General features: G+C 35.4%; 1 non-coding gene across 1 annotated transcript; it reads right to left on the bottom strand.

The window, feature by feature from the left end:
* Positions 1-9,086: 9,086 nt before the first annotated feature.
* LOC131147315 (small nucleolar RNA R71) lies at positions 9,087-9,193 on the bottom strand. Its single transcript, XR_009134705.1, has one exon. It is a non-coding gene; the product is annotated as a small nucleolar RNA R71 (small nucleolar RNA).
* Between the last annotated feature and the right edge of the window lie 8,026 nt (positions 9,194-17,219).

Raw genomic sequence — 17,219 nt, 5'->3', positions numbered from 1 at the left:
TCCAGGGAGCGACTGAGCCGCAACGGTCTCTGAGCACTCGCTAAGACAAGGTCTTTCTTAGGCATCAAGCATGGAATCAAGGATCCTACAGAAAAACACTTCTGTATTGATATTAACTTAATGACTATTTTTATTATTTTATTATTATTGTACTTTAATCATATATATATATATATTTTTGGGTCATCACAATCTCCCCTCCTTATAAAAATTTCGTCCTCGAAATTTGCTAATTTAAAATGAGTACTGTATAATTGGTTTGCGCTATAAGAAAGAGTAAATCGATTAATGATTTAATTAAGTCTTAGAATAGATTAAGAGTCAATTTGACGAAGTATTTTATTTTGGGAATTGAAGTGTGAATCATCGGTCTAATAGTGGTTGAAATGGAAAAGAAATTCAGAAGATGTGGAAAAGGATAATTATATATATGTATATATATTATACATGTCCTATAAATAAATAAAAAAATATACGAGATCTGGCCTTTAGAGCCTTAGATCAACGTCAACATCTATCGCAGTACTAGCGGTGTCACTGCTAACCGCTTGGGTTCTTTCTTGGCGGAGTTGACCTCTTATAATGTCGCCGGCTTGGGTCGGAAAAAGGGAGAGGACGCCCATTTGTTCGGCGAAGGAGGAAGAGCTGCTCTCTTCCCGAGTTATTGGTGGCCCATATATGAGTCTCATTGCGAATCGGGTTTGCTTGAAATGGTGAAGTAGGCCAGCATTATCCGAAACCCTTAGTGTGGTGACTGCGATATTGCCATTGTAAGGGATATGGCTCATTGGTGAGATATTAGTTGTAAGTTTCACAGCCGGAATATTCTCGATAGGGAAGAGGGTTGGAAGAATGGCAGGGGCACTACTTGGGTCGGTAGTGGCGGAGGAGGTAATATGGAGAATTGTTGGGGCAGTAGTTGAGATAGTGGCTTCTCCAACTGATCCCCGCCTACGCCTACGATTCTCAAACCAAAAGCGTATATTTTTCGGCTCGATTGGACCATACCGTCGGAGTTGTGCTGCAAGCAAGATAGTCTGCTCCACTGAAGGGAGTTCCCCTTGACTGTTGTGGAAGACCTCCTCTAGAATCTCCAGCTGTGCCTTACCGGGTTTCCATCTTTGAATCAACGATCTAGTGCTGCTCTCAGCAACTTCGGGAGTTGGGTGATTTGGCAACATTTTCGAGTAATGAGACAACTAAGAGACAAGTTGGGAAGAGCTAATCACTACAAACCGAAATGTGATTGTTCAAGATGATAGAAAACTGTGATGCTTAGAGTTCGAGGAGGGCGTACCCTTTTTATAAGGGGATGACCGCGTGTTGTGGAAATCGAGAGAGAGCGATGTGTGTCACGGATATCGAGCAACGCATTTTGCACAAATCGAGAGAGAACGATATGTGTCACGAGAATCAAGAGAGGGCGACACGTGTCATGGATATCAATCAACGCATTTTGCACAAATCGAGGGATAACGATGTGTGTCGTGAGAACCGAGAGGGGGTGACGCGTGTCACAGATATCGATTAACGCGTTTTACACAAATCGAGGGAGAACGATGTGTGTCACAAGAATCGAGAGAGAGCGACGCATGTCACAGATATTGAGCAACGCGTTTTGCACAAATCGAGAGATAGCGACATGTGTCGCGGAAATTGAGCGAGTGACACGTATTGCAAAATTTGCAAACTCTAGGTTCTTTTTATGTTTTTACATCTTTATTAATGCTTTAACTATAATTAATTTCATCCTTAGATCACCACTTGGGTGGGTGGCCTAGTGGTAAGGAACCGGCCGTGCATCCATGTGATAGCGGGTTCGAGTCCCCACTACGCCCAAGTGGTCTCATGCCCTGACTTTGCTTCGGGGGTAAGTGAGCTATAGCCGATGATTTCCACCCATGAGGCCCCCTTTTTTTTTTTAATAACTACAAGAGTATCCCTTATATATATATATATTCCATTAACATTAGTATTATTATTATTATTATTATTAGATCAAATAAATGTTGGGCATGTTTAGCCGATTGATGATTTGACATTAGTTAGTTATTTGAAGGAAATTAGTAAATTTTTATATTGCTTTCATTAAAAATATATATATATATATATATATTTTTTTATATAGAAAATTTTAAGTTGTATTAACTTTTATAAAGTTATACAAAATTAAAAATTTCATCAAAATTTGTACTCCTAAATTAAACTTGGATACTTGATGGAAATTGAATATGTAATGGGAAAAAAAAAAAAAAAATAGATATACATATTTAACTTGCACATGCTAAGGGATTATATATATATTGAATTTAAATATAATAAGTAATATTTAAATGATATTTAATTCCTTATATACTAATACAAAATAAAAATTAAAGATTTTGTCAAAATATATATTCCTAAATTAAGCTTGAATGTTTTGTTGATAACTGAATATGTAATGTAAAAATACATATTCATATCCAACTTATACATGCAAAGAAATTTTGGGTAAATTCATATTTCATAATAAACCGTTTGTTCATATCTATTTGTATGTGTAGCACTTCTAAATTCAGTAGGGTCTAATAGGTTATTTCTTATAAATTTAGTGAAAATAACAACAGTAAAAATAATTAAATCTCAGATATTATTATTATATTTATATATAAAAAAAAATTTAAATTATTAATTGCATTTGACAATTAATTATGAATTATCAATATGGGTACGTGTTTCTACAAACATAAATAATATATTTAAATTAATTAACGTGTCTTCAATAATACTACTATTTTTCTCAGAAAATTTATAATTATTACTTATCCTTGGGAGCCTTCACGTAAATCTCATTTCCTCCAATGCTACTATCTTTAGGATCAATTCTTAAATAATAATCAAATGTTATTTTAAAATCATAAATCTATTATTAACGTATAATAATATAACAAACTACAATAAATATTCTAAACTACCCAATCCTACCCAAATCATATTTTATACCTATGCTCTGATAAAATTTATATATTAGATTATACAGAACCTATATCCTATGCTCTGGTAAAATTATTTCTTTAAAGTCTACAGAACCTATAACCTATTGCTCTGATACCAAATGTAACACCCCGACCCCGAGGGGCCTGGGATATTAACTTTTTACTACTAATTTACAGCGGAAGCAAATAAACTCAATTTTTATTAAACCAGAGCACTAATATTCCATATTACAATCATTTATTTCAAAAGAAGGAAAATTACACAAACATAAATATCTGAAACCATACTAATATTTTTAATCAATCTTTATTTTTCTAATCCCCACCCGCATGCTTGCTAAGCCTGATTCCCGACATGTCCTTCAGAGTTATCTGAAATAAAATATGATTGGGATGAGACGACGCTCAGTAAGTAAATAAGATTATTATTAGTGTGTGGCCAAAATGAGTTTTTAAAGAATTTCGTAAAACAATAATGAATACTATAACTTCAAGATTTCTTTTAGAATAAATATAAATTTAACAATTTCTGCATAAAACTTTTGTCATCAATTTCAACAGTAAATTTTTAAATCATATACTATAACTGCTAAATTAAACTTTTAACTTTAAAACTGTAAAAATATTTAATGATAAACATACATATACTTTTCCTTATACGTTTTCCTTATATCGTCATATAAGCACCAAAATGATCCTTTTCACGTAAACTTACACTTTTCCTTCAAATTATCAGTAACTTTGTACACGTAATTGAATATGTATAAACATATATTGTAAAAACCACCCTTAGGCCTGTTTGCCGTAAGTCATGTTTACCCCCATGACTGGGTTGTGCGGTCCGAAGACTGGACTTAGCTGGCTGGCCGACCAAACTAAATCAACGTACGTAATCTTTAAGTGAGATTTTCCTTATTAAGTCCTGGACTTAAACCAGGTGTGCACTCAGGAGAAATCCACTAACATAAATAACCACTCTGTAAACAGTGTGGGTGCACTCTGATCCGTATAAACTTTAAGCTGCGGTACCGAGCATCTGTAACTTTAAACTTTCGTTGCCATAAGGGGTTTGAAAATCATCTTATTATCATTTATGCAATTTAAAATAATATCGTGAAAATCTTATCTTTACTCATATTTACATAAAAAATGTAACGTAGAAATAAACTCATGCCACACAATTTTTGTGTTAAAAATATATATATATAATTTTATTTTTGAATAGAAAGAAATGCTGAAAATTTACCCGAGGGGATTGGAACATTTCTTAACCCAAAAATAGATGCAAGTATATTAAAGATAGAACTGGTATAATTAAATATGCGTGAAAATAAACTCATGAAAATTTTGTGGAACTAATTGACATAATTAAAATTTACGTACAAAATAAGCTCGGGTATGAATTTAAAATAAAAAGAAACTAACATAATCAAAATTTACTTACCTTCTTCTTTTACCGTGTGCTACGAACACAATAATTATCTTTAAGAAATGAGATCGGAAAAAGTGGGTGATTGAGAATTTATTCAAAAATTCTCTCTCCACCACAAATTCTTTCACTCACTAATCCTTCTCTTCCTTGGAAAATTGTTGTGAAAAATGAAGGTTGAGAGCTCCCTATTTATAGGAAAATTTTGGGGAAGAAATGGAATTTGTAAAAGTGTGGGGAGATGGGTGAAATTATAATTTTAAAAATTAAAGAATGGGCAAAGGATGGGCAAGGTATGGGTTGAGTATGGGATGGGGATGGAGGCCATGTGGGAGTGCTTGCCACCATTCCCATTAAATAAATTCTTAATTAATTACTTACCTAATTAATTAATCAATTAGTTAATTAATTATTTTATTATTTTATTATTTTTCTTAATCATTATTATCATTGTTATTACTTTTAAACTATTTTTAGTATTTATTTATTTTATTATTTATTTTTGAACAAGAATTTAATTTGAATTTTGAAAACTCATGTGGGCCCCACATGGTCTTGTGGGCCCCACACAACTTCGAGACCCGAATGGATCCTACGTAACTCGAATAATTCTTATACGATTTTATGCATCCTAATTAGCTTCGAGACTCGTGTAAACCTCCATACGGCTTCGGGACTCATGTGGGCCCCACACAGTCTTGTGGGCCCCGCATATGATACTTACATTATTATTATTTTATCATATATTTCTACAAATTATATCAGTTAAAACATTATTTTATGTACTTATTTACGTATATAAACAGTGTCTTGTGGCTCCGGGACTCATGTGGACCCCACATAGTCTTGTGGCCCCACATATGATACCTATATTATTATTATCTTATTATGTATTTCTACAAATTATGTCTGTCAAAACACTATTTTATGTATATATACTTATTTACGTGTACAAATAGTGTCTATCCTGTTTATCCTATGAAATTCCATTTTGACCAGGCTGACCTCCAGGGAGCGACTGAGCCGCAATGGTCTCTGAGCACTCGCTAAGACAAGGTCTTTCTTAGGCATCAAGCATGGAATCAAGGATCCTACAGAAAAACACTTCTGTATTGATATTAACTTAATGACTATTTTTATTATTTTATTATTATTGTACTTTAATCATATATATATATATATATATATATATATTTTTGGGTCATCACAGAAACACTTCCTAAGTTTTTTTATAAGGCGAAGACATACATGTGTGAATTAGGTTTCGATTACACTTTAATGCATGCGTGTAGGTATGATTGTGCACTCTTTTATGGTGAACATGAAAATGTGAACGAGTGCCCGAAATGTGGTGAACCGAGGTATACAACTAATCAGAAGAAGGAGTGGAGACATTGGATATGGAAACTGGGACAACATTTCGGCTGCATGCTGCAGTCTTGTGGACAATTAATGATTTCCCCACATACGCCAACCTATCAGGTTGGAGCACAAAAGGTTACTTAGCATGCCTAGTATGTACTAAGGATGCTGGGTACTTATCCTTGAAGCATGGCCGCAAGTTATGCTTTATGTGTCATTGCCATTTTCTATGAACTGGACATCCTCGGAGGACTCGTGGCATCAAAAGCTTCAATGGAAAACCTGAACGAAGGTTGCTGCCAAAGCGACTAAGTGGGGAAGAGATATTAAACTAGCTAAGGTTGATCAGAGATCTAAAATTTGGGAAACCAATGACCAGTAGAAAAAGAAAAAGCGCTGATGCGCTGAGTGGGAGTTGAATTGGACAAAGAGAAGCATCTTCTTTGAGTTGTCATACTAGAAAGATCTTCCACTATGCCACAACTTGGATGTCATGCACATCGAAAAGAATATTTATGAGAATTTCATTGGTACATTACTTGATATAAATGGGAAGACAATAGACACTGCAAATGCTTGCCAGGATATGGAAGATATGGGAATACGACCTGAGTTGCACCAATTTCGTGATGGGGACAAAATTCTCATGTCATCAGCTTGTTACACATTTTCGAAGGATGAGAAGAATAAAATCTTTGAATGGTTGAAATCAGTAAAGTTCCCCGATGGAAATGCATCGAACATAGTTCTATACATAAACACAAAGGAATGGAAGATGCTAGGTGATTACGCGCTTAAATTGCGTAATTAGGTGCTTTAATTCATACATTGCAAATGATATTTTGTATTTAAATGCCTAATTACTCTCAATATTCTAATATTGTGTTCTATTTATAAAATTTGGGTTTTATTGAGTAATGTATGAAATTTTGGTGTTTTTTTATTGCAGAGCAACTGTTGGAAGCTAAAAAAAACAGACAGTACTTTGCAATCTGTGTGTAACTCTCTCATCCAACCTCTGATTCAAATGATTCAAGATTCCATAGAAATATAAGAAAACAATCTACAATTTTAGTGTTTTGTGTTTTGCAAAATACTGGCAGCATCAAGGCCGAAATCAGACGTGAAGTTAGCATACGCCGTTTTATGGATTTTTTCAACAATTCTTCATAATCTTGGCGTAACTTTTTCATACAAGCTCCGATTGAGATGATTCAAAATTATAGGAAAAGCTGAAAAAGAGCTCTACATATTTTATGTTTTAAGAATTGAGAGTTACAAGCTGTAAGAGGGTCGAAAGTGGGCTTGAAAGAGGAGGGCAGTTCATGTACCTTTGAAAAAAAAAAAGAAAATCAAAAAATCAAAAAATGAGATGTGACCAAGCCATGCAACCGGGTCATCTCATAAGGGCAGTGTGCGCTGGGTACATACAAAGGAAAGACAAAAGAATGGAATGAAAAAAAGAAAGGAAAGAGCAAAGAAAGAAAGGACAAAAGGAAAGGATGGAAAAGTCAACAAGGGAGGGTTTCCTTGGGAGAGTGCCGTGTGCAAGAAGAGAGGGGGAGAGAGCAGCGTGCGCTGGGGCTGGGGGAAGAGAGGCCAGACCATAGAAAAAAAAAAAAAAAAAGGTTTGAGCATTGGGGGCTGGAGAGGAAGGCTGCATCATAGGAGAAAGAAAGAATTTTTTTTTTTTGGGTAGACACACAAGGGAGGTCAAACCACAAAAAGTTTCTTGGGAAAAATTATTTTTTGAGGAGCTTCTTGTGGTTTTCTTTAGGGGGTACTGCGAAGATTGGAAGCACGAAAAAAATACTATCTTTTCATAATCGGAAGGCGGCGAACAACGGCGGTGTTCGGGGTGTTCGTGACGCGCGACAGCGGTGCGGCGAGTGTTGATCTTTTCCGTACGCTCCAAATTGAAGAAAATATGGTGAAATCTGTTATGTTGGATTTAATTTTCGGAATGAACTAAATTTTTGAATTCTAGGAAAACAATGTAATCAGTTTCGAACTATGCTTGCTCTTTGATACTAATCTGAAGTAGTTTTCATTAATATTTGTTTGAGTTATTCTGTGCCTAATGCTTTTAATTAACTGGCCATTAATTAAATGATTTTAGTCTTGTGATTTGCTACCGAAAGGGGGGATTATAGGATGGATCTTGGATAATTCAGCGTAGGTAAATATAGAGATCGAAAGACTTGTATGAACCTACGTAGCATTAAAAATCGAGGGTCTTACTGCGTTCTTGCGTTATTAATTTGCATACTATTATGTTAAATAATAAACAAGAATAGGTTCCGATTGACTATCGAAAGAGGCTTTTGGAAAAATTGGCGATTTGCTAACAAATAGAGAAAACAAAGTTAAATTAGCTAAATGAGTAAAGCATAGTGAGAAACTAGGTGAAATCGGTTTCCTAGAAGTTTTCACCATCATCAATTTGACAGGCGGTATCCAGTTTTAAATTCTCCTAAATAGTTTATTTAAAGTAGCTTTGTTTAAATTTCGCAGTCTAAAATTATTAATTTTTCTAAATAAAATCAAGGTTAGTAAAATTTCGGTACTTAGTAAAATTAAGACATCAATCCCTAAGGACGACACTCTACACATCATTATATTATAAAACTACGATACCGTGCACTTGCAGTTTGCACCGGTCAAGTTTTTGACGCCGTTGCCGGGGATTGAGTTTATCTTATTTTTACCAATATCGATACAAAGTAATCTTGGTTTTAATTTAGAATTTTATTTTTATATTTTTATTTATTTCTTTTCTTTATTTTATTTTATTATTATTATTTTTTTGTATTTCTAGTGTGTTTTTTTTATGTTGGATGCGCAGTGCTAGAACACGTGCCATTATTCATTTTGATCCAGAGATTGAAAGAACGCTTAGAGCACTAAGGAAAAAGAGGGTATTAACCATGGACAATGGACAAGATAGTGCGCAGCCACGCGCCTTGAAGGATTATGTGCGACCAGTTTTGAATGACAATTATTCGGGTATCAGACGCCAGCCCATTAATGCCAACAATTTTAAGCTTAAACCCGCATTAATCAGCGTGGTGCAGCAGGCTCAATTCAGTGGATCGCCACTTGATGATCCCAATATCCATCTGGCGATGTTTTTGGCGATTTTTGATACTGTGAAGATCAATGGTGTTACTGAAGACACCATTAGACTGAGATTATTCCCTTTCTCTTTGAGGGACAAAGCAAGAGGTTGGCTATAGTCGCTACAACCTAGGAGTATTACTAGTTGGCAGGACATGGCAGAAAAATTTCTAGCTAAATTCTTTCCACCTGCAAAAACAGCTCAACTCAGGAGTGAGATTGGTCAATTCAAGCAGCATGATTTTGAATCACTCTATGAAGCATGGGAAAGGTATAAATATTTGATTCGACGCTGCCCACAACATGGATTCCCGGATTGGTTGCAAATTCAGATGTTCTATAATGGGTTAAATGGGCAAACACGGACTTTAGTTGATGCTGCATCTGGGGGAACTTTGATGTCAAAGACACCTGAGGGTGCTACTGCTCTTTTGGAAGATATGGTCTCAAATAACTATCAATGGCCAACTGAAAGAACTATGGTTAAGAAAGTTGCTGGAATTCATGAATTGGAGCCGTTTGCTGCACTTTCAGCTCAAGTTGCTTCTTTGTCTCATCAGATTTCATCTTTGACAACCCAGAGGATACCACAAGGTGCAGAATATGTGACAGCTACAAGTAGGACAGATCCGAGCATTGGAGCGAGTCAAGAACAGGTTCAATACATCAATAATCGGAACTACAATTATCGTGGTGATCCTTTGCCACAATATTACCATTCAGGGCTTCAAAATCATGATAATTTGTCTTATGGAAATACAAGGAATGTGCTGCAACCTCCTGCAGGATTTGAAAGTCATCAAGGTGAGAAGAAGATGTCATTTGAGGATGTCATGATATCTTTTGTTGAGGAGACAAAAGCAAGGTTTAAAAAGACAGATGCACGGCTAGACAACATTGAGACTCATTGCAACAATATGGGAGCCACTATGAAGAACCTTGAAATACAAATTGGGCAACTGGCCATGACTATAAATGCCCAACAGAGAGGAACTTTTCCTAGTAACACAGAAGTGAATCCTAAGGAACAATGCAATGTCATCACACTTAGGAGTGGAAGAGAAATTAATAAATCACCAGCAAAGGAAACCATGTCCACGCCTACACCTGAAAAGAATGGCCAAAGCAAGAATAAAGGGGAAGAAGAGGAGATTGTGGATGATACACCAAGAGAGACGGACACGCTTCCATCAATTTCATTTCCTAACAATCCTCCTATTCTCTCTACTCCACTTCCTTATCCTCAACGTTTTAAAAAAAAAAAATTAGATAAGCAATTTTCTAAGTTTTTGGATATTTTTAAGAAAATTCACATAAATATTCCTCTTACAGATGCCTTGGAACAAATGCCAAACTATGTCAAATTTCTGAAGGAGATCATTTCAAAGAAAAGAAGGTTGGAGGAGTTCGAAACAATGAAACTTATCGAGGAGTGTAGTGCTATTCTTCAAAAGAAATTGCCTTAAAAATTAAAAGATCTAGGGAGTTTTACTTTGCCTTGCACTATTGGAAATTTATTTTTTGATAAAGTTTTATGTGATCTTGGTGCTAGTATTAATCTTATGTCACTTTCTGTTTGCAGGAAATTGGGACTTGGAGAGATGAAGCAAACAACCATTTCGTTGCAACTAGCAGACCGATCCATCAAGTATCCACGTGGAATCATAGAAGATGTATTGGTAAAAGTGGATAAATTTATTTTTCCTGCTGATTTTGTGGTGTTAGATATGGAGGAAGACCAAGAAGTCCCGCTAATTCTTGGCCGACCATTCTTGGCCACTGGAAGGGCTTTAATTGATGTTCAAAAGGGTGAGTTAACATTGAGAGTGGATAAGGAAGAGGTTATGTTCAACATCTACCAAGACATGTGATTCCCAGAAGATCCAAGCACTTGCTTTCGGGTAGATGTCATTCAGCAAGGTGTAGAAAAAGTCTTTCAAAAAGATGTACAAGTTGATCACCTAGAATGATCCTTGCAGCAGATTACAACACAGCAACGTGTGGGGAGGCTAGAACCTATGGTAGCAAGGACGTATTCTGTAATCTCTAAAGGAAAGACGCAACAACCTATATCTCTAGAGTTGAAACAATTCCCTGATCATTTTCGCTATGCATTCTTGGGTGATGCGTATGAAAATGCAAAAATCTACAAAGAGCAGACGAAGAAGTGGCATGAAAAACAGATTCTTAGGTGTGAGTTTGCTCCAAGACAACAGGTTCTACTCTTCAACTCACGATTAAAACTCTTCCCAGGGAACATATTCAGAGTGAATGGTCAGAGATTGAAGCACTACTATGGAGAACAAATGGAGAGGAACTGTGCATTTATTCCTCTTGAAGATCCTCATTGATGAAGGCTGAAACGTCTGGCTGGAGACGCTAAAACAAGCGCTTATGGGAGGCAACCCATGGAGTTTTTCCTTTGTTTATTTCTTTTATCTTTATTACTTTATTAATTTATCTATGCACTTCTGAATAAATTAGATTTTTGATGCAGGTTTATTTGGCACGAGTACAGAGCTGAAATCTTAATTCTTCTATGGATTCACCAATAAGTCAGGGAAGTTTCTTTCTTTTCTTCAATCCTTCTCATTTTTGAATAACATTGAAAAAAAAATGTGTGTGAATGATGCTACTTATGCCCTTCATATACCTGCATATAACCTAGGAGTACACATTGGGTCATTTATGTGTAGTTTCTATTTATATGGCTAAACTAGGAATCGTAACTCATTGAAAGTTGATTGGTAGTGCACTTGTGTTAATCTGACTATATAAACTTTTGTATCTACATGGTATCTCTTGAGGCTAAAAAAAAAATACACGTTCACGTGACTTGTAGCACTTAGGGTTCCTTGTGAACACTGAGAGAGCGCCCGTGGAGACTTTGACACCTTGTGAGGTACGGTTGAGCCATTTATTGCTCTTTTGAGTTTTGACATCAACTCAGAGTTCATGAAACTCAACTTTCCCTATATTTTTTTCTGGATACTCTTTGCACACTAGTCTTGGTTTTTGAATTGCTAGCCTAGAGGTGGCATCTAGTGGGGAGATAAAAACTTAGGTCTTGTAGCCTACTCAAGATGTGAAGGCCGAACCACCCCTAGAAATAGACTATTTCATGGACTCTTGTTCGAGTTTAATGCATATGGGTGGTATGAAAACAATAAAAGAAGTGTTATGATTGTCCTAATTGACCATGAAAAGAAAGAAATTGAAAAATGAGCAGAAGAAAGAAAAAGAGAAATAGAAATACCCTAGAAGAGGTGAAAGATTAATACCTGCTCCACACAACTACAACAAAAGTCAAGGACAAGACGCATGTTATCCACATATGAAGACTCTTCACCCGCCTAATGCCTTAGATGTATTCACGCCTAGTTTGTGAATAAGTTGATCTAGGGTGGTCTCGGTTGGACATGGCGAGTAGGTGAGAAGATGCTAGGGTGAAGGACCTGACACCTCCTAAATAGGCTTGATCCTTTTCAGACTAGTCCACTCCATACATTTAGCGTTTGTTCCTTGCAGTATGTGGGATGTTTGATCATGACACTCCTCCTCACATACGATGAGTGAACCCATCCTTTTTGAGTGTTTTTGAGAGTATACCAATTAGGCCGAGTCAAAGCGATAGTTTTTTAGGTGTCCATGGATATCCTGGGTGTAACGAGTCACACTCATTACACGTGCTTCAAGATTTCACCTATTTATACTTGAATTTATATGGCTACATTAACTCTGAATTGTGCTCGCTGGTTAATTTTACGTGAGTTTACTGTTCTTAATGGCTATATAATGATGAGATTTGCATGAATGACTTACTTCGGAGTTGCATGAATTGGGTATGAATGAGTTTGTGTGTAATTTGGTGATATTCCTGTATGTGAAAGGGTATGATTGTGTTGCCTGTGTATTCATTCATTGAAATTGGTATGACATCACCCTAAATTGCATTCACGTTATTTGCTAGGGACTAGCAAAACTTTAGTTGGGGGGTGTGATTACGCGCTTAAATTGCGTAATTAGGTGCTTTAATTCATGCATTGCAAATGATATTTTGTATTTAAATGCCTAATTACTCTCAATATTCTAACATTGTGTTCTATTTATAAAATTTGGGTTTTTTTGAGTAATGTATGAAATTTTGGTGTTTTTTATTGCACAGCAATTGTTGGAAGCTAAAAAAAACCGACAGTACTTTGCAATCTATGCGTAACTCTCTCATATAACCTCTGATTTAGATGATTCAAGATGTCGTAGAAAGATAAGAAAACAATCTACAATTTTAGTGTTTTGTGTTTTGCAAAATACTGGCAGCATCAAGGCCAAAATCAGACGTGAAGTTAGCATACGCCGTTTTATGGATTTTTTCAACAATTCTTCGTAATCTTGGCGTAACTTTTTCATAAGAGCTCCGATTGAGATGATTCAAAATTCTAGGAAAATATAAAAAAGAGCTCTACATCTTTTATGTTTAAATAATTGAGAGTTACAAGCTGTAAGAGGGTCGAAAGTGGGCTTGAAAGAGGAGGGCAGTTCATGTACCTTTGAAAAAAAAAAAGAAAATCAAAAAATCAAAAAATGAGATGTGACCCAGCCATGCAGCCGGGTCATCTCATAAGGGCAGTGTGCGCTGGGTACATACAAAGGAAAGACAAAAGAATGGAATGAAAAAAAGAAAGAAAAGAAAAGCAAAGAAAGAAAGGACAAAAGGAAAGGATGGAAAAGTCAACAAGGGAGGGTTTCCTTGGGAGAGTGCCGTGTGCAAGAAAAGAGGGAGAGAGAGCAGTGTGCACTGGGGCTGGGGGAAGAGAGGCCAGACCATAGAAAAAAAAAAAAGGTTTGAGCATTGGGGGCTGGAGAGGAAGGCTGCATCATAGGAGAAAGAAAGAATTTTTTTTTTTGGGTAGCCACACAAGGGAAGCCAAACCACAAAAAGTTTCTTGGGAAAAATTATTTCTTGAGGAGCTTCTTGTGGTTTTCTTTTGGGGGCGCTGCGAAGATTGGAAGCACGAAAAAAATACTATCTTTTCAGAATCGGAAGGCGGCGAACAAAGGCGGTGTTCGGGGTGTTCGTGACGCGCGACGGCGGTGCGGCGAGTGTTGATCTTTTCTATACGCTCCAAATTGAAGAAAATATGGTGAAATCTGTTATGTTGGATTTAATTTTCGGAATGAACTAAATTTTTGAATTCTAGGAAAACGATGTAACCAGTTTCGAACTATGCTTGCTCTTTGATACTAATCTGAAGTAGTTTTCATTAATATTTGTTTGAGTTATTCTGTGTCTAATGTTTTTAATTAACTGGCCATTAATTAAATGATTTTAGTCTTGTGATTTGCTACCGAAAGAGGAGATTATAAGATGGATCTTGGATAATTCAGCATAGGTAAATATAGAGATCGAAAGACTTGTATGAACCTACGTAGCATTAAAAATCGAGGGTCTTACTGCGTTCTTGCGCTATTAATTTGCATACTCTTATGTTAAATAATAAATAAGAATAGGTTCCGATTGACTATCGAAAGAGGCTTTTGGAAAAATTGGCGATTTGCTAACAAATAGAGAAAACGAAGTTAAATTAGCTAAATGAGTAAAGCATAGTGAGAAACTAGGTGAAATCGGTTTTCTAGAAGTTTTCACCATCATCAATTTGACAGGCGGTATCCAGTTTTAAATTCTCCTAAATAGTTTATTTAAAGTAGCTTTGTTTAAATTTTGCAGTCTAAAATTATTAATTTTTCTAAATAAAATCAAGGTTAGTAAAATTTCGGTACTTGGTAAAATTAAGACATCAATCCCTGAGGACGATACTCTACACATCATTATATTATAAAACTACGATACTGTGCACTTGCAGTTTGCACCGGTCATGCTAGGAACAAAAAGTCATAACTGTCACGCCCTTCTAAAACGAGAAGAAGCATTACATGTATTCTCTAGGAAAAGTACAAATTCAGGGAAGAACCAAAGTCTCATATTTGGGGCAATTTTTATATTATGTAGTTATAGATAGTTTGCATGATTACTGTAAAAAATTTATATTACAAACAGATATGACTGGAGAATAGTATTATTTTTTAATCTTTCTTGTTTCAAAAAGTTCCATTAGTGTTGCACTTTTTGGATGCATCATCCTTGTGAAAGTTCCATCATTTTTTTTGCGGCTTCCTTTTGAGCGGACCGTCATTTTGATTATGTGCTCCTTCTAAATGCATCCTCCTTATGGATCAATCTTGCTTTTGGATGTCGTCATTTCTAATTACTTGATATGGTTGCATAATGCGTACAATTTTTTTTTTATTGTTATTATAGTTGTATATCTTGTTTAGTTGGGAAATTTTCATATGATAACTATTCATCTTGTATGGATGATAGCTTTACTTATTGGATATTTTGAATTTAATGGATACATGTACTACTATCGTGAATTGTTGAATGTTACATAATTGCATATCTAGAATGTCTCCTGCACGGTGGATGCAGTTGATGTGTATTGCATGCTGGTAGTGGATATAGGTTCTCGTGTGCCTTGAACTTCTTATAAATGATCTATTTGAACCTATCAGGTGCAAGTTTTATAGGAAAATTTCTAATTTACAGGCGGTATGCTGCCAAAATTTTATTAAAATTTTTTCCAAAAAAAAGAAAACCATGTTCATCGATAATTATGATAAGCTTCAACGTTAAAATATTTTTGAAAGGATGAGTGAAAGTTATGAATCATGAGAAATGAGGCAATATAGGTTTAGTTCATTTAAATAAGCATTCATTTATGTGTTTTTGGTTCGATAAGCCTAAAACATTCATTGCCGAGCTGAAATCATTGAAAATATTATAAACACTTTGTTAAGGATTTGAAAATTTGAAAAAGGCATAAGTTGAATATATACATAACTTAGAAGGAGCATCATTTTCATAATTATTTAAATTAAATGCTCTCATCATCTCATAACATTCATGTCTAAATGCCTAAATGAATAACAATACTACACTGAACTCAATACTATCCACTGTTCGCTGCTATTTATATTCTAAATTTAATGGATACATGTATTACTGTCGTAAATTGTTGAATGCTATATGATTGCATGCTTTTTTTGAAGTTCACATAACATGGCCGTCGTACTTGTACTACTCCAGGAGGAGTGACTAGTGGTATGTTTGGGTTAATACTATTGTGTAAACTTTTGTATTTACATGGTACTTCATGAGGCTAAAAAGCACTTACATGTGATTTGTAGCGTCTAGAGTTCTTTGAGAGCACTCATAGAACACTCGTGGTGACTATAACACCTTGTGAGGTACCGTTGAGCCATTCGTTCATTTCCTCAGTTTTTGACATCAAACTCTAAGTTTATAAAACTCAACCTTTCCTCCTATTTGCTGGATTTCTTTTACCCAACTAGTCTTTGTTTTTGCATTTGCTAGCCTAAAGGTGACATCTAGTGGTGAGATATAAGTCTAGGTCTTGTAGCTTACTCAAGACATGAAGGTTAAGCCACCTTTAGATACAGACTTTTTCCATGGACTCCTTTTTGAGCTTAAAGTTCCATTGGAGAGATGAAGAGAATATAAGCGTGTAATAATTGTGAAAGTTAAGGTGAAGTCCCAAGAGGGGGGTGAATTGGGTTATTTAAAATTTTATTTTAATTCTTTTCAAGAATTATTAACCACTTGTTACTTTAACAAACACATAAAAAAGCTTTTTAAACACCCAATCAATCCATAAACCAATACTTAACACACCACAAGTAAACCAAAACTTAAACAATCAAAAACCAATCAACTACTTTAAAGTAAACAACCAAAGATACCAAACCATAATAAAGTATGAAGCTCTTTAGCACTTTCAGCTTTTGCAACCTTGTCAATGTATGAGTTTGTTTCAAGCCTTGTCTTGAATGAAAATTTTTTTGCACTACTTTTAATAAATATTTCCGCAAATGATCAAACAAGGTACTCCCTTTTGAGGTTTCTGCAAAAGTTTAATCAAAACGTATTTTCTTTTATTAAGAGTCTTCTCTAATATCAATTTTCAACTTTTAGCAACCTGCACTTTACATACACCTCACAATTTATATATGTTGAAAAATAAAGGGGTAAGGAAAGAGAGTGACACCACGTTTTTTATGAGGTTCAGCTTATCCTCGGCCTACGTCCTCGCCTTAGGCCAATACAACCTAAGGATTCCACTATACCATTCCTATTTAGGTGGAACAAACTATTACAAGCGATACCCCAAGCTTAGACACCCCTTCAGTAGGCTAGAGCAACGCCTCTCCAAACGATACCCCATACTCAGTCCAACAATCCAATAACCCGAAATTGTCAA

Source organism: Malania oleifera, chromosome 1, assembly GCF_029873635.1.
Source record: "Malania oleifera isolate guangnan ecotype guangnan chromosome 1, ASM2987363v1, whole genome shotgun sequence".
Lineage (NCBI taxonomy): Eukaryota > Viridiplantae > Streptophyta > Magnoliopsida > Santalales > Ximeniaceae > Malania > Malania oleifera.
This window is presented reverse-complemented; position numbering and strand designations above follow the sequence as displayed.